The sequence below is a fragment of the Dermacentor andersoni genome, chromosome 8 (assembly GCF_023375885.2).
Source record: "Dermacentor andersoni chromosome 8, qqDerAnde1_hic_scaffold, whole genome shotgun sequence".
Taxonomy (NCBI): Eukaryota; Metazoa; Arthropoda; class Arachnida; order Ixodida; family Ixodidae; genus Dermacentor; species Dermacentor andersoni.
Window position 1 is genome coordinate 102,110,586 of NC_092821.1, and position 24,663 is coordinate 102,135,248.

At 45.1% G+C, this 24,663-nt stretch overlaps 1 long non-coding RNA gene across 1 annotated transcript in view; it reads left to right on the plus strand.

The window, feature by feature from the left end:
• Positions 1-9,805: 9,805 nt before the first annotated feature.
• The window catches only part of LOC129384355 (uncharacterized), an 88,512-nt gene continuing 73,654 nt past the window's right edge, over positions 9,806-24,663 (plus strand). The window contains exon 1 of the long non-coding RNA XR_008612092.2: positions 9,806-10,106. This is a non-coding gene — a long non-coding RNA (uncharacterized lncRNA). The remainder of the gene's footprint in view (positions 10,107-24,663) is intronic.

Below are 24,663 nucleotides of genomic sequence, written 5' to 3' on the forward strand. Positions count from 1 at the left end.
AGAAAGTTGTAATATAACCTCGTGTTATAATCGCAGTAGCTTGGTGAACTTTACGCCAACAAACTGAACAATTCAGAGGAATTTAAATTCAGAGGAATTGAACAGTCCGGCGTTAAATCCCGTTAGAAAACGACAAAGCTGACTACTCTTTATTTCGACCAAAGCTACAGCTTGCGTAAAACGTTCTCCATTTCCATCAAAATGCAGCATTAGAGCGAACTTTGCAACACGCATGGTACAAGCAGGCACCGGAAGTTATGGCAAATAAACAGTTAGCCGCCAATGACTAAGAGCAAACCATGGGTAATGTTCTTCCCTAAATATTCCAATCGTACATAAATGGCAGGTGAGGGGCCGCAATATATTCGCTATGCATAAGGAAATAGTGGTCATTGTGCGCCCAACGTCGGTGGATTCTTTCTCGTAAACTCGGCACAGTTGCGCCCTGCCCGCATGTACAGGCCCTGTTTTTCGCTAACATGATCTGCAGAAGTGAACATGACAATGCTCACAAACTCGGAGAATTAGACTGAAAGTTACGAGTGGCAATGTGCGAACATTGTGACATTCCGCCGCAGAATCTACACCGAAAATGGCTGAGAATACCTTTCAAAAGGTCACGGTCTTCTTCAGCATACGCAACGAAAGTTTCGTATAACCCCAGGGAGGTGAGGAGGTGTCGAGTGCTGTTCGCCCTCGCCCACGCGCCATGCAGATCGCCCGATATATCTTGGTTCCCCCATCCGAATGATTATACGCGTAACTGACATTTCCCGTGCGAGCACTCCGTGGGATGTTAAGCGTACAATTTGAGTTTTTCATGCATATGCGGATCGCTCACGCTCCTACAAAAGTGATCCACGGCATACGGTCTTGTCCGCGCGCTCATATGAAAGAACGTCATGCCTATATTCTGTGACGCAGTACTTGAAACGTCATGTACGCCTCGTTTACATGCGCGTCATGCTTAAACCCACAGTGCAGCGTTAGAATCAGCATGGACATGAGGAACAGCAACAATAATATGCACAACGGTCTCGTGTTGAGGCTCGGCAAGACTCATTTCAAGGCTGCGTCCCATGGGTGAATCTGTGCGTGGCTGCCATTGGCTGTTTTGAAGCAGACGCTCTTTCTACCCAAGGTCCCTTTCAGTTACGACCCTCACAGGAGGGCTGTGCTTCAGCAAAATGGCGGCGCACATGATTGTTGACGTTGTCATCCCAACAGGAACAGCAGCTGCGCGGCGCCTCCTCGCTCTAGCTTTTCTTTTTCTTTTTGTATTTATTATGCCGACTCGCTCCACTTCCTTTCCCGCTTTCGCCCATGCCGCGCACGCCGCTTACTTTCCTTTTGTTTTTGCCTGTGCGCGGCGCGTTCTCGTGCTTATCTTTTATCGCGCGCGTGCGCTATGCCGTGCATTGGCATTGCTTGAGAGGTGGCGCGTGGTGCACCGTGGGCTACGTGTTGGCACACACGCAGCCTTGCCCATACTTATAGCGCCATGTGCCGGGACATAATAAAAATTCCACTTCCAACACAAGATACCTTTGCTCTCGTTTTATTGACATCGTTTCCGAAAAAAAGATTTTGTCTCATAACATGGTGATACACGCTTCAAAATATACAAAAGTTAAAGGTGCAAGACATATACATGAATACTAAACACAAAAGTTCACAGACGTTGGAATAACAAAAAATAGAACACGATAGAAAACGCGAAGCCCGTTTCATGCACACACAAATAAAACAAAACAAGATTTTTATATAACGCCCTCAAGACCAAAGACTCGGCGAGCTTTTGATATATGTACTAAGATATTGCACAAAGCTGGACGACTTGTATGACATACTCATGACAACTAAAGGAAGCTAAAATTCACTGCCAATGGCGAAAATAATGGCGCTCTAGATACCTAAAAAATACAACGTAAAGCAAAGAGTGTTTTATTGACAGTCGTACAAAAAAACAGGAAATTAATTACTTATATACCTGAACAAAAGTATATGAAATGTGAGACATGTTAATTACTGCTGAACAAAATGAAAAAGCAGACATGACATAGAAAAAAAATAACATTGCACTAACAACGCAAATACAAATTATAAAATTATTGTGCACTTGGCCAAAACTTTAGTAACGGTGGCAAGGGGGAACACAAGGTAGTCAGCGTTTGCAGTAGCATATAGACAACATTCGCAGAAAGGCCTGTTCCTCAATGATAGACCAGGTAAAATAATCCCACAACACGACTTTTCTTTCATACCGAATGCAATTCTTAGCAGTAAAGTTACGTCACTTTAGGCACTAAGTCGTACCTACTGAGCACTACTTTGTGTGATAAACACGAACTTCAAAAATGTTCATTTAAGACACTTGCAATGCTCATGCTTTCCAGAAGAAAAAATTATCGTATCATGCCTGCATATGAAGGTTCTTCGCGCGGTTTTCCCATCGGGGATTACTGAGATAATTCACAAACACGAACAAAAATTTTTCAGCTTTTAGTACGTTTGTAGAACGGTGACACACAGATAAAGCACTGAGGCTGGTATGGAAAGCTGGGCGAGTTAGTGAATTTGCAAAATGAGACTTGGCACAGGAAAACAAGTCACAGACCAGGTCAGGGGACAATGAGGAGGAGCATCTATTTGTCAGCTTTCTCTACCGATAAGAGGGACGTGTAGCACAGCCAAGGCGCAACAACGTCCGGAGACTCATGGAGCACACACATGCAGAGGGCCGTGTTCGTGTACATGCGTGTTCTTATGTCCTTGGGACTGCGCGCTCACCTGTTGTCTTTAGGCACCCGGAACAACCTTGTAGGGCTTGTTTTTGAGGTATTCGTGGATCACTTAACGATGCACGAGCTGTGCGAGTCGTGAAACTTCGTGGAGCCCAAGCACACAGCTATCGAGGAAAAATTTGGAGGACGCTTAAGCTTCGCCTTCAAGAGTGGAACACGATAGCGTTATCGCACCCCGTTCGCACCGCCTACCCAAACACGCTACGCCAGCCTTCTGGTATTTATCGCTCATGGCTAACGCCGCTGACGCCGACGACACCGGCTTTTCTGCGACACAAGCTCCTTAACGCTGTCGCATTAATAGGAAACTAACGAAACCGCCCCCGCCGGTCAACGCACAGCTGCGCACGCTTCCCGAAAACAGCAGATAACGAAACATGAAACGTTATGCAGCGGGCTAAGCTGGCGCCGGGCCGGCGGGCGCGCGCGAGGACAGCCGAAAGTGAGGGAGTTATGCAGTAGAACAAGGGGAGAGGAGGTGAGAGGAAGTGCGAAAGGGCACAGCGTCGTGGATCGGCACGCGCCGCGCGCGCCAATCTAAGAGGCCGTGCAAAGGAAGCGAAGCTGCTTTCCCGCCCTTCACAGTGTGCATTGGAGTCCATTTTTTTCGCAAAGGAACTTGGCATGACGTATCGCATACGACGCATTCTTGATGCACAGTGCTCATGGAATGAAATGGGACACGGAGCATTTAGTAGAACCCTACATATGTGCAAAGTACGCGAGAGCACCATGTGATGTCGCTAGGAATTTGGTCAACAAAGGTGACGAGGACTCCGATGTAAGTGTACACGCCAGAATAACGTCAATGTGACACGGACTGCAGCCAGTTGAAACGAAAATATGCGCATTACTTAGCCCTAAATTGACGCGTTTCATTCCGTGAGCACTGTACATCACCCACACTGCATAAAAATACTTTCAGCAAGTGAAAAGTGATTACATCTGTAGCGATCTCGTTTTAGTGCGAACGCACTAATAGCATGACATCGCGGACGCCGCGCGTGACGTTATGAAAACCTACCGCGCTCCTAATAAAACCCGAACTCGCACGAGAGTAAGTGTCAACGTGAAAATCGGTCATCACAGTGTTTATGCTGCCGCATCCGCGTGCGTATGTTCAAAATAAATATAGAACGTATATCAAGATCGTGCCCGCAAATGTTTGAAGAAGAGATTCGGGGCACCAAACACAGCGAGCAAGAACGAGTTCGACAACAGCGGCAGCTAGATTCAATGAATGAAGAAAATCTGCCTTCACAATATTATCCGTGGTTGGGGGAAAACAAATCGTGTGTCATGTTTTTCATTAAAGCCGTTCCCTTTTCTTACCTCATTGTTCAGGTTTTATTAATTAATATATTTATCAAAGCGAAGCCTGGATTGGTTAAAAGTTTCGGTGGCGATGATATGATCATGCTAAAACCAAGAGCAGAGCAACTATGGGAAAGGGTGGTCTAATGAGTTGACCGCTGCCCCGGGGGCGGAGCGTTAGTCATTACTAAGGATTCCAGCCATATAGACGCGCACTCTCGCCATGCGCACAACCGCTCAGAGCCGTTTTGCTTCAGGCGGGGAGGAAAATGGTAGGACAAGTTTCACGCGCTATGCCGCGTCTTCGTTTCCGTTCAGTTCAGTATCGGAAAACGGATGAGACGGGCACACATTGGGCTTTCACCCGAGGAACCAGCAGCGTTCGACGAGCGGCGGCAGGAACTTGCTCCTGAAATGGCTCAACGTCGATGTGTCCATCCAGCTGTTAGAGCCACACTAGCCCAGGCAATCCGACAACAACGAGCAGAACATCCCAAGCTGAAGGACTGGGAGTCCGAAAAAATTCGGTACTGTTACCTCTTGGTTACATAACAGTGACAAAGAACAGATGCACGCCGGACAAGTTTCGCTTATCCCATCTTTCGGTAGGCGAAGGGTTGGAGTTATTTTTTTTATTATCCTCAGAGATTCAAGTGAACAATTGCAGATGCGACAATTGCAGCTGTCCAAATAAAACGGGGAAGACATACAGAGATACAGAGACATACATACAGAGACATACGCTCAAACAAAATTAAAGAATGTTGGCATGAAACAACACGATTTAAAGCTAATAGCCTGTTTGTGACGTAGATGCGTGTAAGAGTATTTGACGACTAATTTGGCCAGATAGTAACAGTCAGGACAAGTCTTTGCTAAAAGAAGTTGTAGTTTCGCCAGCTATTCGAATTATTGATGGGGATACCATAACCAAAGACAGGCATACTAAGCAAGTATAGTAGCTTTATCACGGTGTAAACTCGTAAACGCAGAAGAGCGACCGCAGCGTCAAGCGAAGTGGCCTTTCTGATGGCTCGCGCTTCAACGCCAGTGGAGCGGCTAGAGCACAGCGCAAACGAATGTATGAGCCCTCGCCGCACCTATAGATTCATCGCACATAACTCTCATTATATAGCTCGCGAGGCCACGCGTGCTCGCGTCATAGGCAGCAGCCGACGGAGTAGAACGCCCCCCTCCCCTCTCCCGGAATCCCGCGCACGACGGAAGACGGCGCGCTTACTCGTCACTTTCTTCCCTTGCGCCGGCAAGATTGATCCGCCCTAGTCGGCTTACCCTCGCACGGTTTCCCTCGCACATACAGCACACAGTGTGCGGCGACGATGCTAACGACTTTGGAATTTATACGGTACAGCACGCTCATGCCGTCGACAGAAATGAGCCTGGAGTGTCAACATAATTGATATTGCAATAAAATAATTGGCTGTATGTTGCGGCTTATGGTGGCCTTAGGGCAACGAATCCACTAAGCCCATGGACTGCTACGTCAGGTTGTCGAAAAGGAAGGAACGATGGTTCATTGGCTTAGTTGCGCGGCTCCAGTTACGTAAGCCCCCTCCAAGCAGGAGCAAGTAAAACGTCCGAGTTGATGTCTGGATCATCTGTCCCTACAGCTCGGAAAGTCTTCGCTTTTAATATCGTTGTCTTCCCTAGTCGACTCAACTACGGAATCGGTAGACTGTCCAGCAACAAACAACAATCGTCGACTTCGTTGCGATAACACCCCCATGCTCGCAACACTCTGTAGCAACTCCGCCTCCGAAGACCGACGGTAGGGATATGCGGCTGGATCACAACGTGCGTTTCGAGGGTTGCCGTCGTTTTTTTTTTTTTTTTGACCATCGCGTTGGGTCCCTGTTTAATCATTACATAAAGGTACCAGGTAATGTTTGGGTTGTGGCCTTTTTTGGGACCCCTGAGGAGTCGTGTCCACGCTACGTTGTCCTCTGGATAGGTGATGACGATTGAGTGTTGGTTTGCCTCGTGGCAAACGTGTAATTACTGCGAATACCAGGTCCCCTCGGGGTTTAGTAGCATTGGATGGGGCCCTCCTTTAATCCTTAGCTCAGACAGTTTGGTAATGATGGGGTTGTGACCTTTTTTGGGACCGCTTAAGAGTCGATGGCCACGCTTCGCTGACATCTCGATAGGCGCAATTGTATGGGTGGATGTTTGCCTTGTGGTAAATGTCCAAATAACATCTTTGCGGTGTTGGTACGTAACAGTGTGTAACTTTAGTGTGTGGTGAACTGGCGACTGTACAACGATGGCCCACTAGAAAAGATGTACAAGTATCGGATGTTATGTAGAGCACATATTGTGAAAGTGCACTTTATAGGACAGATAAAAACATGGGACATTTCTGGCATAAAAGAGAGCAGTGATGTCTAGCGAGATCTTGTTGCAGGGATGCTCCTAGTTGGGTGATAATTGATGACGATGAAACGGATTGTCTTGTTTTGGGACTTTCTAAAAAGTTGGTGGAGTGCCAGAAAAAAAAAACTGGAATGCATGTTATACAATGCTTCTTTCTGTTTTTTTTTGTTGAAAGGCTTGGTTCACTAGATACATGCTATGGATGATGCTTTGTTTTTTTTCTTGTCGTGCGCATTCTGCTCCTTATGCGGCTGCTGCTGTTGTGACAGGCAAACAGAATTATATATGTGATTGCTCATGTTGTATTGTAGAATTTGTTGCGATTTATTTATGTTCTTCGCTCTGCGTTCCCTGTGATTTTCATCCGCAGTTCAGTGCCGTCTAGCTTGCGGCCGCTATGGCGACCGAAGGTCATCGTAGTCGGTTGCTCGCTCATTTCTATTTCTCTGATGACGGATTTCTCTACGCGCGTCGCGGATATTTCTTGCTCCCGTTTGCGTGCGTCTTTCCATGAACTTCCTAGGCTTTGACAGAATTTAACGAGATGATTGCGCACATATCTTATTTGCGTTGCTATAAAGTAAAAGATTATTGGCCTTCAACAATGATGAGATAATTATCAGAGTATTTACATAAGCACAGATACAACATCATTTTATATAAGAACGTTGTGCTAAATCTCTCACTAACGTTGATTCAATGCAAATGGCAGCTTGATTGCTAAGCTATGGCCATACTCTCGCATTAAATTTTTTAGGAAATGTCAAAACTCCCTGACGTCTGTTCATGCCCCTGACGTCGTACGCGTTTATAGAGAAACCAAATGTGCCTGATTTCAACTTCTCTCAGAACAAGTCGCAATATAATCACTCCGGCTTGAATAACATATTTCGCAAATAATTCATGTTAATTATTAGGCAAAAGCAGGGAATACATGTCACAATGTACATCTAATTTCTTTGTGATAAATAATAAAGATGAATTTAAAAAGTGTGATTAATTGTGCATGTAAATAATTCATTCAATATGAAGCGAACATAAATGCATAATGCGAGAAGCAATGCTCAATATTGTAGCCGCGACAACATTTTGACATTTTAATTAGCCCCGTAAAAATGAAAGAGCGCACACATCTTTTTCAATATAATTCTAGCGCGCACATTTTACTAAATACGTCAAGACACCAAGCGCAGCACATACTCTCCTTTTACACGTGTCTACCCAAGCAGCAGGCAGCATAAACTTCATTGTCAATTAAGGCCTAATCGTGTGGGCGTAAGTAGACGATACGACTAGTGTTAAAGCAGGCAATATACGGCGCAACTTGAGCGCCATGTCTTTAAATACCGCAGTGACGCGTAAAAAACAGTTACTGCATTAGCAATCTGCGTCAACTGCCTAAGTATATAGGTACTTATTTGATCGAAACTGTTTACATGATTTTACTTTTTCAAATTCACATTGTGCGTGGCAACGGCAGACGGGGAGGGATGTGTCATATTTGTAAGCAAACGGTAAGAGGTAAAAGAGGCCAGGAGGGCGAGCAGTGTAACCTATTTGTGGTGCGGTCTCAGATATGATATTCAAAATAAATGAAGTAAAAGTAGCGAAAATGCGAAAAACCATTTCCGTGTGATATATAATCTGAGTGAGAGCTGTTACATTGTCGCAAGATTTATTAATAATTTTTTTCATCGCTAACAAGATGGAGGCTGGAGAAAAAGCTGAAAGGCAAATTGGCCAGCTCTGGTCTCCAAGAAAATACTCTTTCGCAATCGCAGAGCATATCAAAATTCACATTATCAACATATAAGATGGCTTCTACAGCAAAACACAGAAAAAAAGAAATAGAAAGAGAACGGCACTGTCAACATCAATAAAACCCATTTTTATTGCAGCGAAACATTAAAGAGAACGCACTGAAACAATTTACATTATGACAATGAGCACATGATTGGAGACTAAATTATCAAACCAATTAATGAAACAACATTTACAAATCTGAAAACAAAGCACGCCATTCCCTTGTAGATCACTCTTCCAGAGCGACGTTTTGACTGTTACAGAAGTTCAGTAACTCAAAAAGCTTGTGTGTTAGGAATGGCACCACGTAAGTAGCTCTACATAATTGTATGTGCAAAGCTTGATGATGGGAATGTTTCGGGGTCCTCCTATCGAAAGAGCTTAATTGAGCGACAAGGTCTCCAATGTTTATTATTTCTTATTTGTATGCTACGGTAAGGTGATTGCAGAATACATAAGGCATTTCTACAATTTAATGCGTACGAAAAAGTGGGGCTGGGGGATTAACAAAACCTACGCTATATCCATGTCTTATCATTTTTTCTGAGCAAAGTGTAGCATTCAAAGGTCAGTGGAAGTAGTAGATCACCATACAAGATGACAGTAATTTATGTAGGAATGAAAAAGCAAGTTAGAAATATGACTTTTAAGTTTCGTGAGCAGAGTTCGTTTGTTAAGGTAAGTTATTCTTAAGATATTGGACAAGTTTTATGCACTTTTTTACGACCAGCTTGAGTAATCCGGCTTGCGGAAATTGCTCATGTTAAGCTTTCTCAGCATTTGTGGAGCATTGTCATCGGTTTTCGCTTCTACATCACAAAATCGGTGCTGATGTTTTTCATATTTTTCGCTATAGTAAAGCTATTAGACATCGCTCATTTGCATGGCTACCTGTAAAAGCCTAAAAATATTTAAAATATGCAGTCAATATTTTGAGGAAGATAAGAACTCTACGAATATGCAGAAAAACGGTGACGAAGTAAATCGATTGAACATCGTTCTGTGCATGTCACTACCTGATCACTTATTCCAAAGTTTTTCTCAGAACTGTGTACACAAATATTATGCAGTTACGCACTACTACGAGAACAAACCTAATCTTTGTTCTCCACTATTCAACGAGGTACTTTCTTTTGCAAGGGAGAAATATTTGCTCCCAGGCGAACCAGCTATATATCGTTCAGGGCCGTGGAAAGTTTCGCAACCTTTGTTCCGCAAGTCCTGTCCAGGAGCTGTTAAGTGAGCGCCAAAAGAACGCCTTGCGATGGGGTGAACGCCGTTTTAGTCATGGATCACGTGCTTCAATTATTTGCGACGTAATATTAATCCATTTTTTTCGCATATATCACTAAATTGACACTGGATTTTTATGGTTACACTCTAACAAGTACTGTTTTTTTACGTGAAGTACCACCTAACACATCATTAGGGCTCAAAAAAACTGTCCCTGCCTGGTATTTGCGCGTCGCCGAAGCCACTCTGCGAAAGCAAGAAAAAAAAAAGAAGAGTGAAGGTTGAGATTCTGCCGGCCGCCGGTGGGCGCATTCGCCTGGACAGCGGTCCCGCGTTCCGGTGCACGTGACAATCGCGCATGCGCGTCTCATCGCTGTGCAACGGCGCGGCTCGCGTGGGCCGCAAATAAAAAAGAAATAATGCTTTGACCAGAGTGCCGAGGCTGCCGAGGCGGTGACGTGGTGCTGTAGCGATTCTCAGCGTGGTCGCACGATTCCGGAACTGTCGCTTAAGGTTTTCCTCATGGCCGTGAGCAATCCTCATCTAATTAATCCGCAGGTAAGTGTCATTATCGGTTACTTCAGTAAAGTTTTCTGCTATTCAGTGTGGTACTGCTGGCGCAAGGCGCATGCAAGCTGCCTTTCGTTTGTACGTCCCACTTGCAGTGTGCGCCGCCATGACTTGCGTCATGGGGCTTCCTCTTTGAATGTTCTACCAGCTCTGTACAGACACTTGGCCAATTGCTACTCGCAGTGGGCATGCGACAGAACGCTGGCTGGGTGCTATTACTGTTACACAATAGCAAGGGACAAGCATCATTTTGCGCTGTGGCCCGGCTTCGTGAAATGTGCTGTATGGTGCATTACTTGTAGTTGTTGATTGCACGTGCACTATAATACGTTGCTTGTAGCTGTTGCAGTGGCCCTGGGACAGAACACTGGTGCGTGCTAAGTATGTCTTACAAAAAGCAGGTGGCAGTTTTCTGGTTTGACAGCTGCCATTGATTGACGCTTGCATTTTTTTGTGCGGCACCTGTGCTTATGTGCTAAGGGTCCGTGTCAAACGCAGTGGGAGCCCGGTGGTCGCGTTTGTTCCTCGCCTGCTACCCCGTGTGCATGTGGTCACATGGAGCCATCGGCTCGCGTTTTCAGTTGTGCTGGTTTCTTGCTGCGCGTAGCACTCCATGCGGGCGGCCTGTGACGTCCTTCTCGCACGGTGTCGTGCATTTTCCTTGCGGGAAAGGCACCCATAATGTTTCATTCGGAGACGCTCGTTGGCTATGTGCTTCATTTTAGCGACGCGAGCAAATGTTCCATAAGCATTCCTTGCATCCATGTTTCTTGCACTTGTCAGTTCTTAGCGTACGCTTCTTTGTGGCGTGATGTGCTCACAAAGCACCAAAGGCCGGCACAGGCCCGAAACTTAGTCCCGGACAGCGGACTGAATTTTTGTTTACTGCAGTGTGCAAGGTTGCTTGCTAGTTTTTCATTCCGCGAGTCTCCTAATGCAGCGTTTGAATAAACATCTTAGCCCTGCAATGCATGTCCAGCGCCCTGTTAGAGATTCGAAAGATTCAATATGGTTGAAGTCTTCCTCCCCGGGTTATTTGTTGAGGAAACATGACTGGAAACCGAGACCTACTCAGCGGGACCTATTCCGGACTCTTGGCGAGGCACGTGAACTTTCCGTTCCTCCTGCACATGAAGGTCATTCCGCCAGCAACGCAGATCCGGTTCATGACGATAGTGACATTATAGCGCTGGCAAGTTCAGGTATGGGTTCAGCACATCAAGAATTGAATCAGCTGAACGTGTCCTTCCCACGTTTTATCTCAATCTTGAGTCAAAATATATGGTCCCAGTGAGCACTGTTCAGACTATGACTATGGACATGCAGAAGATTTACGAGAAAAGCAAAAATGGCTGCTATACTGTAGAAACCACTTGAGTGCAACATGGACAGATCTGATGCACTGCAAGTGGCTGCTTATATTGATGGTGTTGATCTAGTTACCACATTAGGTTCTGAACTCTTCAGCAGTGATCACAAACGAAAAGCTTACTTTAAGTCTAAATTTTGCTTACATTTCACCTAGAAGAGTAACCCTTGGTCGTAATCGTTTCCAGAAAGCAAGGTACGTTAAGCATAAGCCAAATTTGGAGACACTGAAGGCACTTTTGCACAATGCGAAATGTGCAGAGTACATGGAGAACCTGCAACACCGATTCGTTCAGAGTCAACTTGCAGATAAAGCGGATAGGTTGGTTTTCAAGAAGACTAAGCTTCGTGCAGACAAGCTGTATGTCCATATTTTGCTTTGCCAGGATGCTATGGAAATTGTTAATCCCCTGGGGTCTGTTAGAAAGAAACTCAAAATGGTAGGCGTCTAGTACACGCTTGCAAACCTCATGAAACACACAATTTAGAGCAGACCACATTCAGCTAGCAATATTATGTCTTAGTCTGACCTGAAATCCTTTGGCCTGGATAAAATATTTGAGCGATGGATTAGCGACCTATTACTGCTTGAGACAAAGGGAATTTCATTTCATTTCAAGGGTCAATTTAGTTCATTCGCACTGCGATTACATTTTGGACATATGGAAAGATTGGGGCTCTGCTGCCGATTAGATCAGTATAGGAAGGAAAGTAAATATAACTGAACTTTGGTGCACTTTTGTTTCAAATCTTCGATATGCTTGGAATTTAGCCTTAAAATCTTTACACATGACTGTGGTCGTGTGCAGATTGGGTAACACTACACGCATAACTTTCGCCCCTTGTTCAAGTACACATTTGTATATTTCATTTGGTTTGAAAATAACGAGCTCGGGGGTGGGGGGACTGCAAGCAATTGTTGCTTCATGTCTACTCATAGTAACTCGCATTTAGTATTTGCATTACCATCTCAACCAGAGCCTCCACCTCCACTGCTCATCGTCGCAAAACATTGCTGCTGTGCAGTAACCAAATAAGGCAGTAACCACAAAAATAAAATTATTAGCGCGTAAGTTCCCTCACCCACTACAATGGAATGGCGAAAGCCTAATTCTTTATTGAACTGAAATTAAATGCTTCCTTCGCTGCGACTATGTTCTGTCAAGTTTCACTACAGTTGGCAGTGAAGTTTCATGAGCAAAATGAGCTCAGTAGTGAAATGAACAGTACCGCAGACATTTGAAGAGTGAAATGCTCAGGCTTCATGCACTTTGTCCATGTTTGTTGTACATGTCATTGCTTCCGCCTATGAAAAGACTCTTCAAGAACAGCAGACCCTCCGGAGCTATCAAGTACGACGCCAAGTTTGAAAAGGCCGCATGACGACGATTTTATTGGCTTCTGTGATTGGCTGGTGGCGGAACACAACCCCGCTCTGCCATGTGCCTTAGTTGCTCAGTACTGTCTTTCTTTAACTTGCATGCTTCTATAGAAATTGTGATATTACACTTTCGCTTGTTTACTTATTTTTGGCAGTGTTCTTCTTGCGCGAGTCCATTTGATGTGGTTCCTTTGTTGCCAAGGAATTGTATTTGAGGTGTATTTGAAAGGCCTACCTCTGAGATACACCTTATTTGATTTCTCTTTGGCGGTCTTAAGCGTCTTTATGGCGAATGGTGGGCGTTATATATATATGTACTTGTAAACTACCCCCTCACTCGCATTAAAAAGTTACCTTGGGCTCGGCTGGCGCCCCCGAAAAAAATATCCTGGGTACGTGCCTGCTGCGTCGACTGCTGTGAAACGCGTGCAGGCATTAATGCAACATGCCGCATAACAGATTGTCCGCACCAGCCACGCTACTCATAGCGTTCTCTCAACAATGAGCTATGTGATCGATGGAAGTGCTTCGTCTGCCGCTGCTGCTAAACGAGCTGCCCGAGCAGAGGCTCAGCGACGCCGATGCCAGAATCCACAGGTTGCTGTCGGCAAAGCAGTAACTAAGCGTCGCGGCCGAGAGGATCTAGCAGTTCGAGCGGCCGAAGCAGAAAGTTATCGCCGTCGTTGTGCTGACCGGGAAGTGAGCGGTGCCGACGCAGAAGCTTTTTTTTTCGCATAGGTTTTGCAGGATTGAGTATTAGAATCGTCGTTGTATTTTGGTTTGCCCTATATGGTGTATGAGCAGGTTGTTACATTCATAGTTCTTGCTGTTTCTTCCGAAATAAACCCCGACCCTTGAAGGAAGTAAAATTTTAATAAAGAATCCTCGTATAGAAGTAAACAAAAAAAATATCTTGCTTTGTTTCGTAAAATCTGCGAGGCACTATGGGATGTCTAAGCGAGCTCATTCTCTTTTGTCATTGGTTGTCATCATTAATTTCTCTTTCTAAGCAGCTTTGTTTCGAAAATAAGCTGCATGCGCAAAGAAGACCAATTGCGACCAAGGTGTACAGACACCATGCAGATCATCATTGCGAGAATCGTATTGAAGCGGCAGTACAGGAATAGAGTTGACTAAACATCTCTTTTAGGATAAAATATTTTACTGGTAATTTTGATTTCTCTTGAGCCAATAGCCTGCTTGCCTTGTTAGTGGATAGCAATTAAACTAAAGGAAACAAGAAAACGTGTGATTAAGCAGTAAAAAGCTACAATAGGTCACTTTGCCAATTCGAAAAGATAGAAGGCATTCATATTTAGGAAACAACTGACAGAAAAAAAGCGAAATGGCCGTGCTGGCTGACTTGCACCGAAGTCGAACTTTTGAATAGCATGTTAAATAGCTCCGATTGTGCCCCACCTTGCCAGCATGAACGAGTTCCAACACATGAAAACTCAGCCTGCATATATTCACGGTACGGAGCCCGCAATATGAAGCGTCAAGTCCATGTTGCCGACCTAGCATAATTCGTCGTACCACTGTCTTCCTTTCACGAGGCACTAAGTTCAAGGACGACTGAATCTAGGTATCATTGCTTTTCAAAAGTCATTATTGCTTGCATTGGCGCCTATGGCTGTTTACTTTTTAGCTCTCCAGAAATACCCTTCTTCGCCATGCTGTGAGGAGAATGGCCTTTCTGTGCTTTTTGGGTGTGACTATATCTTGACATGTCAACAAACCCACAGCGGAAATTCACCACCACCATTATATTTCAACAAGTATATCGGGAAGTACTGATCACAATAATTCAATGAACACTGGCGGAATGAAACAATATGTGATCTTCCCCTCTCGTCTCCTTTGTACTGAATCACCTGCTGAATTGAAAGCACATTGCAAGTAACGAGTATTCTGTCGAAAAACTGGGCGAAAAGAGCATACAAGCATTCATTTTGTGGTTTTCACTAGTGCTTGTATACTTTACTGCACAAAAAGGCAAATAAAAATGACATAATCACATTGATTTGATGAGGCACAGTAAAGTTTATGGTATTTCGCTGTATAAGGACAGAACATTTTCACAATGCAAGGCCTGTAGATTTCATTGTAATATTTCGTTATTTTCACCACAGGCTGTAAAATGAAAGGAAAAGCGGCGTGGTGCAGCTTATACAGAAAAAAAGAACAATGACGGTGTTACGTTTCGCCTACAACGCGCGGTATAGCCGGCGCGGATGCAACGGACGCCGGGGCTTCGTTCAAAGCGGCGGACATTTTGGCCCGTTCAGCGCCGCCGATACGCCTCCCCGCCAAGTGCGTCCAGGCATGTTTCAATGCCACGTGTCTTCGTGTGTGTGTGTGTGTGTGCATGTTGGTGCCCACGCTTGTCAAAGCGCGGCAGCCGGGGAGGGGAGCTCCCCAAGTGTGAAGCGAGGAGGTCTGACCGGCGCCGGCCTGGCGGATGCGTCACTACACTCGTCCCAACGTGTGTCTCAGCCTGTCCGTGCCCCGTCACGTGCGCCTGTGACGAGGTGTTCCTTCTCCTCCTCGACTCCGAGAGTATAAGAGCAGCTGCCCCCGGACGCCGAGGGAGGCTCCGATTTCTTCCGTTGAGTTACGTGCTCTCCCGTCTCTCCACTTCGGTCGACCTGACCGCCCGCTCTTTTGCGATGCTAGAATAAACAAGTTGTTCTGTTACCAGTCGACTCATGCTTTGCCGGGACCTTCGGATGCTTCCAGTTGTGCCCCAGGCCGCCAGGCTAACGCTACCCTTGGGGCTTGCGACCCATTTGCAACAACGGGCGTACAGCGCCGAGATTCCAACAACGGACAAACTTCTAAGCCCAAGCAGTGTACCAGATATATTGGCACAACCTATTATGTCGCATCCTCGTTAGTCGAATGGTTGGAACGTATTGTTAGAACACCGTCCGAGGTGTTCAAGCGCATTCCTAGACCTCGCTATTGCTGTCAGTGAAACACACCATCACGCGAAATTACATTTTTGTCTTTCATACTAGCACGTAGCGCCCGAGACCGGAAACCTTCACTCGTGCCAGCTGGTGTGCGGGAGGAGCACTAGACGTCCCGATTGCGACGTACAACTTGACGAGTGTTGACTTATATGTACATAATTATATATTATTTCTCTATTGTGTAAGGCTTCTCTGATACGCTCCTACGTTTAGGATTGCACATGCCTTGCTTGTGGTCCCGTGAGGACGTATCGTTCACACGAATTCTTCACAATAACTGTACCTAGACCTGACTGATCACTTCCGATTTAAAACACGTAACTGTTTTATGCTGGGTCGCACAAATAAATGTCTTGTTTACGTACGTCATGGAATCGAAGTAATTAAAGGCCACGCTGGTTTTCTAGCATTCGCCGAGACTGCGCCTCTTGCAAGAATGTGTTTGATGACGAGCCCCACACGGAGTTTATTGCATCTGCACACGGCGCGGAAATGACATCACGAAAACGGCAGGCTAGTCTTCAGGCATCCTGCCGAGTCGCCGCCACTTTGCGATTCTCTCAGCTTTGTTGTCGGACAGCCTGCGGTAACAATGCAGTTTAAACCCGTGAAATCTCCTCCGTGTCCTCTTAGCCTACCAGGCCCGGTTGCCTCGGGAGTGTAATTAAAACACGCAGCAGCACGCCGCCGCGTGTTTTGCTTGCAATGGCGCCCAATAGTAATGCTTCTGGGTTTAGCGCCAAAGAAAGTCAGTGACGTCGGCCGGGGGTGTCTTGAAACAGACCAGCCAGACGCATGCCATACGGAAACACAGCGTGGTCGCGCGAACCGGTTGGGCATTGCTAACTGTGCCTCTCGCATTTCTGGAAGAGATGAGTGCGTCGCCAGTTACTGCGCTGCCTAAGAGACTTCTTGGCAGGAGCAAACATCTCTTCTTTTTTGGCGAAGCTGCTCCGCAAACCGAAGCCGCGGTCCATGCGAAGCCGCAAGAAAGCCACCGACCCGGAAATAGTGTGGTGTTTGCGGTAGTCGACGCCGAGATCGTGAAGTTATTTACTGACAACCCTTTCGTTTCCCGGTCGCGAGTCGTTAGCGAACTTTCGCTTGTTTGCCAATTGTCTAGGATGCCTCGCCCGTAGTATGGATGTTCCTGATGTCTAGTTAAAATGGCGTCACATACCATTCGCCGTCTCTCGATTGTATCTCCTAACAACCAACAAGGCCGCAGTTAGTTCTGTGAATGCATGTTTCTCTTTTGTGTTAGTACCGCTGCCTTTGAAATTGGCAAAAAATAAAGGTTACTGAAGTACTAAAGCGCCAGACAGACGACACAAGCATAGACACGGAGTTCTGCTGGAAAAAAATAAAGGAATGGTCGTTGCGAATGAAAATGTTATGAACATGTTCGCCATCGTGGCTTTTTTCTGTTTTTAAATACTATTGAGCAGATAACCAAAGAAGTGTGGAAGGGCAAGTGAACTTCTAGAGTGAACGCAGTCGATGTTTCAAGAATATTAAAAGGAAAAACTGGAAGCTTGATTCGTGTATTCAACACGGTGACGAGGACCATCGAAAGTATGGTTGCCGCCTTTCCAACACGGTTGCAGGGGGCTAGGAAGATATCCAAGATGCAAACTCGTCGATCTCGAACGTAAGCGCTGCCATTCTTCATAACCGATCTGTGCGGATGCCTGTTCTTGTATTACTGGTGGAGTTTTGAATAATCCGACTTTAGTCAATCTGTAACTGCCTTCATCGCCCCTTTAGCGTGCTCCACTTGCAATGAAGGCTCCCCAAGGTAAGCCCAATACCTGATCTCCGGTGGTGAAATAGTTCATTCGTCCATAACCTAATGCATAGATATATGCTTCATGGTCGGTGAACAAGCTGAAGCGACATCCTGTCTGTGAAGATGTGCTCACGAAGATATAATAGGATGGCGAGTTGAAAGAAGCGCCGTCCTTTCTACTTCCGTTATATGTCCATGTCCGCGCTTCAATCTAATTTCAAATTTCGGCGAAAGAGTAAGATACAAGAAGCTCTTAACAAAAAAAAAAAACCCTTGCAGCGCGTCTCTGAGCCGATGACTTTACTCGAGAACTATCCCAGAAGTTTCCGGGCGCGATCACTAAACTGCTGAAGAACTGCTCCAAAAACTATACCGGACATGACCACCACAAGACGTGTGGGGGCACCGTAATTCAAGTGCGTTAGTAATATTCTTTTGGCGAGTGGAGCCTTAATGGCCACGAAAGCCTTTTCTGGCGCATCCGTGCAGGCTGGAGTTGACACCACAAATTCTGTGTAGGTCCTCGAGCCGTTCAAGCCTTGTGGTACAGGTAGGGGTAATAGTCTGGAGATAATACAGCGAAGCGGTAAAACTCTACCACCGGTTAGAAATTTTAGGGTCGTTGTTGGCGTGGTAAGTAAAAACTCCCCATACATGGGCTGATTCCGAAGTTAGTGCAATGCCGGGCCTACCCGTGGCGGAGGGGAAGCAGGCGTTAGGCACTCCCCATATGTGAGCCGATCCCGAAGCTATAGCTATGCCCGGTCGATCCGCGGCGGAGGTGCAGTTCGTCATTAAATAGCCCACATGCACAGCTTCGCTGTCATCCTTCCTCAGAGTATAAGGGCACTGAGCTTTTTCGCTAAGCCGAGGAAACGTCATAATTGCCGTATGAAGTACGGACAAGGCTAATTTGCAAAAGGCTTTCAGATTTGCAAGCAACATTTGATGCCTTAACTTTTCGTATTATGGCCTAGAATCTTCAGAGATGTCATGCATATCTGGTACTTGTCCGCTTTGATTACCAGGTCATTCTCTTCAAGTTTGAAGAGGAGCAGCCAAATGAGTTGAAGATTAGCTTCTTGGGATAAGATGTCAATTAGGACGTCGTTGATATTAGCGAACGCAAACGGCAGCCAACGTTTTAAAAGATTTGTAAACCATTGACATGAGAGCGCAGGATTCCTTAGGCAAGGCGTTGTTTAGAAAAATTTAAAAAGTTACAAACAGGGTTGAAATAGCGTTGCTGGTTATAACTTGTTGAGTCATGGAAGATTCTGGTCATTAAAATCTTTCATTCATAGTATTCATTCCCAGAAGATAGGATACAGCGAAGCGTTGATGTTTTTAAACAATGCGTATGGAGCTAAAGTACTTTTACATCACGGAAAAAGATAAGTCTTCATATGAGTTTGATTTAAATGCACAAGGCAGTGCGAAAAATTCTTTAATCTTGTTTGCGCTCATGATATTTCGTTGCTTCTTCGTGGCTTTAAAGTTGATTCCACAAAGTCATGCAGTTGGCATATGTGTCAAATATACCTCTCATACAAGAATGGCATAGGTATATGATTAGACCCTTTTCTAGGGATGTGTAATCAATGATTTGAATTATTTACCTCTGATAGCCGCAGAGGAGGAGCCCTGTTTGTCGTAATGTCATTCAGCCGTAAGATCACAACGTATTATAAGGTCATTTGGCGATATTAAAAAAATTATGAATAACAAGAGCATAATTCTTTAGAGATGAAAGCACGTTTCTTTAGACAGAAAACGTTAACTTGAGACCTATGGCCTGTTCACTGTATTAACATTTATGGCAATTTTTGTGAGATGTCTGCTGTTGGCCACTCTTGAAATAATGTAGTTTGAAAAATTTTAGAAGTACACGATATGGGAAAAAGGGTCAACTAACCGCAGTTTTTGAGAGCATGCTTCGCAAGCCTAGGTGGCAGGTTCGCTTCTGAAGCGACGAAGGACGGCTCAACAAATTTTCGTATTTTTGCTAGCAGAGGGACACTTCTTTAACATTTTTGTTCATTTTCATCTAGCCTAATTCTTAATTTTAGTTTTCTTTAAAATGCGACCTCAAAGAAGTAGAAACAGTGTGCGAAACGAATTTAGAGCTCTAACTGACGTTAGTTCATCACGCTATTCATAAAAAGGAAGCTTAAAATTTGAACACAACTGGATGGCAACATATTGGATTAAACATTTTGATATTCAAGCAAAATGAGCTAGAGACAGGTTCTAAGGCATAATTTTTAATACAATTGCCTCTTCTGTCTCAAGAGCGGAAAAGCGATTATATTTATTTCTTGGAATACGCTTCTCGCGAAAGCAACCGTAAGCCTGCAAAATATTTCCTGCATGTTGTTGAACCGAAAACATGTGTATGAGAATTCTGAATCTGAGTTGTATACAATCTTTTTTCGAGCCCAAGTGGGCATTTTGAAGAACGCCTAGATCCTTGTTTTGCTATCACCAGCTATACATTCTATCACACGGCTGCTTCGTAGGGTTGTCAAAGCAATATTCATGCTATCCTTAGCGGTTCTTTATTTAGTTAATACGTCGGCATTGCTTTCAGTGCTTCTTGACCTCCGAGTGAGAAAAACACACCTTCATCAGCGTTTTATTTTGGTTAACAGAGAAATCTACACTACAGAAAAAGCTCCTGCTTCTATGGTCCGTTAAAAAATCAAAAACAAAGAGCGTTTCATTCTTAAGTGTGAAATATTCTGTCACACTCACTGGCCAAAACACCGCGGGAAGTTTAGGTCTCTTGTTCGGTGGTGTATACCGTATTTTCACGTAGATAGCGCGACCACAGATAAAACGCGAGCGGGAACGTTTGGACTATCAGAAAAAGAAAAGCATATTATAATGCAAATTTTGTGCCGCAGAGAAACAGGAAACGACGTGTAAATGTCTATGCCCACAGGGCTTCATTTCTCGGTACTGTGAACTGCCGTTGCAAAATGAAGTGAACGAACGAGAGTGGACGCCTTTGTCGCTGTCGGCGAGCACAGCGTCGTCCTTCGTGGCACATACGGAGGATACGCACGGAAGATAGAAAAGAAGGCTGTGAAAGCGACAATTAATGTTCCATATCGGACTCATTCCAAACCACTATTCAAGGACTTGAAATCATTGCCACTGTCTGAATGTCATCAGCATACTCTAAGAAAGCGCTATGAAACAGGGATTAGAAAAAAAATTTCTTGTATCGTGTCTCAAACCGAGCAGAAATATTCCAGACCCTCACGTTCTTGAGATTCGGAATATTACGCGCAATCTCACGAAATATGGTGATCAGAGGCAGAGTTTCCAGCTTGCGAACTTGCTCAATAACTGATTATGCATATATATTTGTCCCCCCGCATTTCATATGCCTTTGCTATTTCTCCACATTTTACTTTTATATATTTATTGGCGGTTCATTTAGATATGCCTTCCTGTATTAGTGAGATTGATTTTTCTTCTACGACTCTAAGTGTGTACCTTTATAATCTCTTGTGTTCTTCGATTTCACACTTCTGTATGCAATCTTCTTTTGGACCGCTATCAAGTATACGGTCAATGGACGCAGTCAAGCCTTATCTTGATTCTTTTTGTCAGCAGTCCGCAGCATCACTCTCTGCAGGTGTTGATGCTAAAATAAACTTAACTTGAACTTGAACACCAAGGTTATTGGACCAACGTCATTCAGAAGGACCCGGGATTCAATCGAAGAAGGCGCAGCCTTTTACAGTTTCGATGGCGGTGAACCGCACATCCTCGGAGAGCGCTCGCTTGACGCACCTGCACATGAGCGCCGATCGTTATGCTCAAGGTTGCGATTTATACACCGTAGCCACATCGATGCGCGAATACCATCGTTCTAAATCATAGGAAGAAACGCGGCTCAAAAGGCAAAGTGCCAACCCTTAGCTCGCCACCTTTGCCCGGGACGAAGTAGCCGCGGGCACAGAAATCACGGGGAGCTGGCGAATATACAGTTAAAATATAGGTTGTATTTGTGGCATGATCCAGTATATAACGTGAGGCGCGGTACGACTTCAGAAAGTTGTAACATAACCTGTCGTTATAATCGTGGTAGTTTGGTATACTCTACGCCATTGGCCAGCACTAGGCTTATTACTCTTTATTTCGTTCAAAGCTACTGCTAGCGTAAAACATTCTCGATTTCCATTAAAATGCGGCATTAAGGCAAACTTTACAACACAAATGATACAACCAGCGGCCGGAAATCATGGGAAATAAAGAAGTAGCCGCCAATGAATAAGAGCGAACCATGAGTAGTATTCTTTCCTATATATTCCAATCTTCCGTAAATGGCACGTGAGGGGCGGCAATATATGTGCGATTCACGTAAAAATGCGGGTCCTGGGGCGTCTGACTTTTGTGGTTTTTCTCTCGCGACCTGTACGCATGCACAACCGGCGTTGTTCGCCAAGACTATCAGTAGAACTGAACATGGCTACACACACGAACTTTGAGGATAAACTGAAAGTTATATGTCGCAACGGTGCGTACACCGTGACAGTCCGCAAGAGAATCCGCACCGAAAATGGACAAGAATAGCCTTCAAAACATCACGGTCTCCTTCAGCCTACGCAAGAAAAGTTTTGTATTCTCCCCAGGAAGGTGAAACGCACCGTGTTCGCCCTCGCCCACGCTCCATGCAGATAACGTGGTATTTATTGATCCCTCCATGCCGATATTTATATGCGTGAGTGACTGTTGCCGCGCGAGCGCTCCGTGGGATTTTAAGCGTGTAATTGATGTTTTTCCCACGTGGGCGGCTCGCTTACGCTCGCACAAGACCGACGCATGGCACGCGGTCTTGTCGCTTATTTTTTCTGACGTGGTACTTTTGGTACGTAGCCTAATTTACATACGCGTCATGCTTAAACCCACAGTTTAGCGAGATAGTAAGCATGAAATTTTTTAATGTATACGAAGAACAACGGAAGGAACGGCAACATTAATATGCACAACGGCCTCGTGCTGAGGCTCGGTAAGACCCATGTCAAGGCTGGGTGACCTTCGTCTATCGCGTCATGTGATGCCACACCTACCCAGGCCGACCACTTTCACAGCGTGCATTCGAGCCTATTTTTTCGTCAAAGGAAATTGGCATCACATATCGCATACGACGCATTCTTGATGTACACGAGACACAGTGCCCATAAAAATTACTTTGTGCAAATAAACAGTGACTATATCTGTACAGTGCTCGTTTTATTGCGAACTCACTAATAGCATGATGTCACGGGCGCCGCGCGTGATGGAATGGAAATCTACCACGCTCCGTATAAAACTAGAATGTGTGCCGCATCGATAAATCACTCCCCGTCTTGTGCGCAGTGGCATCCGCGTTTGAGATAAATATGGAAAGCATATCATGATTGTTGTCGCAAGTGTAAAAAGAAGAGATTCGCGGTAACAAGCACAGCGAGCAGCAAAGAGGTTGACAACAGCGGCATCTAGATTCAGCAGATGGAAGAAAATTTGCTTTCGCATGATACTCCGTGGTTGGCGCAGACAAACCACCGGTCATTGCCTGTCAATACCATTGCCTTTTCTTACATCATTATTAAGCTTTTGTTTATTTATTTATTTGCTAAACCGAAGGATTCGCTTACAAGGTTTGGTGGCGATGATAGGGTCACGCCTAAAGCCATGTGCTCCCACAGCAGAAGAGCTCTGGGAAAGGGCGGTTTGATGACTTGACCACAGCGCCAGTGGCGTAGAGAGAGTAATTACTAAGAATCATCGCCTCATAGCCGCGCACTCACGCCATGCGCACAACCGCTCAAAGCCATTTCTCTTCAGGCGGGCAGGAATAAGAAAGGAGAGGTTATCATGCGCGATGCGCCGACTTCGTTTCCGCTCAATTCAGTACCGGAAAACGGATGGGACAACCATACGTTGCGCTTTCCCCCGAGGAACCGGCAGTGTTCGACGAGCGGCGGCGAGAACTAGCCCCTGAAATGGCTCTTTGTCGGCGCGTCTATCCAGCTCTTAGAGCCACCCGAACCCAGGCAATCTGACAACAACCAGAATATTCCAAGATGAGGGAGCGGGAGGCCGAAACTATCCGGCACCGTTATTTGTAAGTTACATAACCGCGACAAAGGTGAGGTGCACGCACAACAAGCCGCGCTTATCCCATCTTCCGGTAAGAAAAGGTCTGGAATCTTTTTGTATTATCCTCAGAGATTCTTGTGAACCATTGCAGATGGGAAGTGCAAATAATGAAGGGGAACAGATACAAATGGTATATGTATAGCACCCTACACCGGAAGAATATAAAATTCTGGAATACAAAATAAAATGGTATCCAAGATCGAAGAGCGCTTAAACAAAACGAAAGAAGGTTAGCATGGAACAACACGATTTAAACCTAAAGTATTTACGAAGTAGATCTGTGTAAGTTTTGGTGACGACAAATTTGGGCAGATAGTAAGCCACGACAAGTCTTAGGTAAAGTCTTAAGGCAAAATCTTAATAAAGTTTTGCCCGCAATTCGAAGACGCGGTGATAATTGCTGACCATGAAACGGACTGACCAGTTTTGTAAGCTCTCTAAAGCATTGATTAGAGTTACTTGGCCAGACTGTAAGAATAAAACCTGAAATAGTGATTTATACCATGTTTGCTTTCTTTTTTTTTTTTTTGTTTAACGGCTTGGTTCCCCCTACACATGCAATGGATGGTGCTTTGTTTTGTTTTCTTGTCTTGTGCAGTCTGCTGTTTATGTGGCTGCTGCTACTGCAGGCAAGCACAAGTTGATACGTGATTGCTCCTTTGGTTCTGTAGGCGTTGTTGCGATTATTAATATGCTCTTCGCTCTGCGTACCTCTGCAATTTTCATCCGTAGATCAGTGCCGTATAGCTTGCGGGCGCTATGGCGACCGAAGGGCATCGTAATCCGTGCCTCGCTCATTTCTACTGCTGTCCTGACGAATTTCTCTACGCGCGTCGAGGAGACTTCTGGCTGCATTTTTCTGAGTTTTTCCATCAC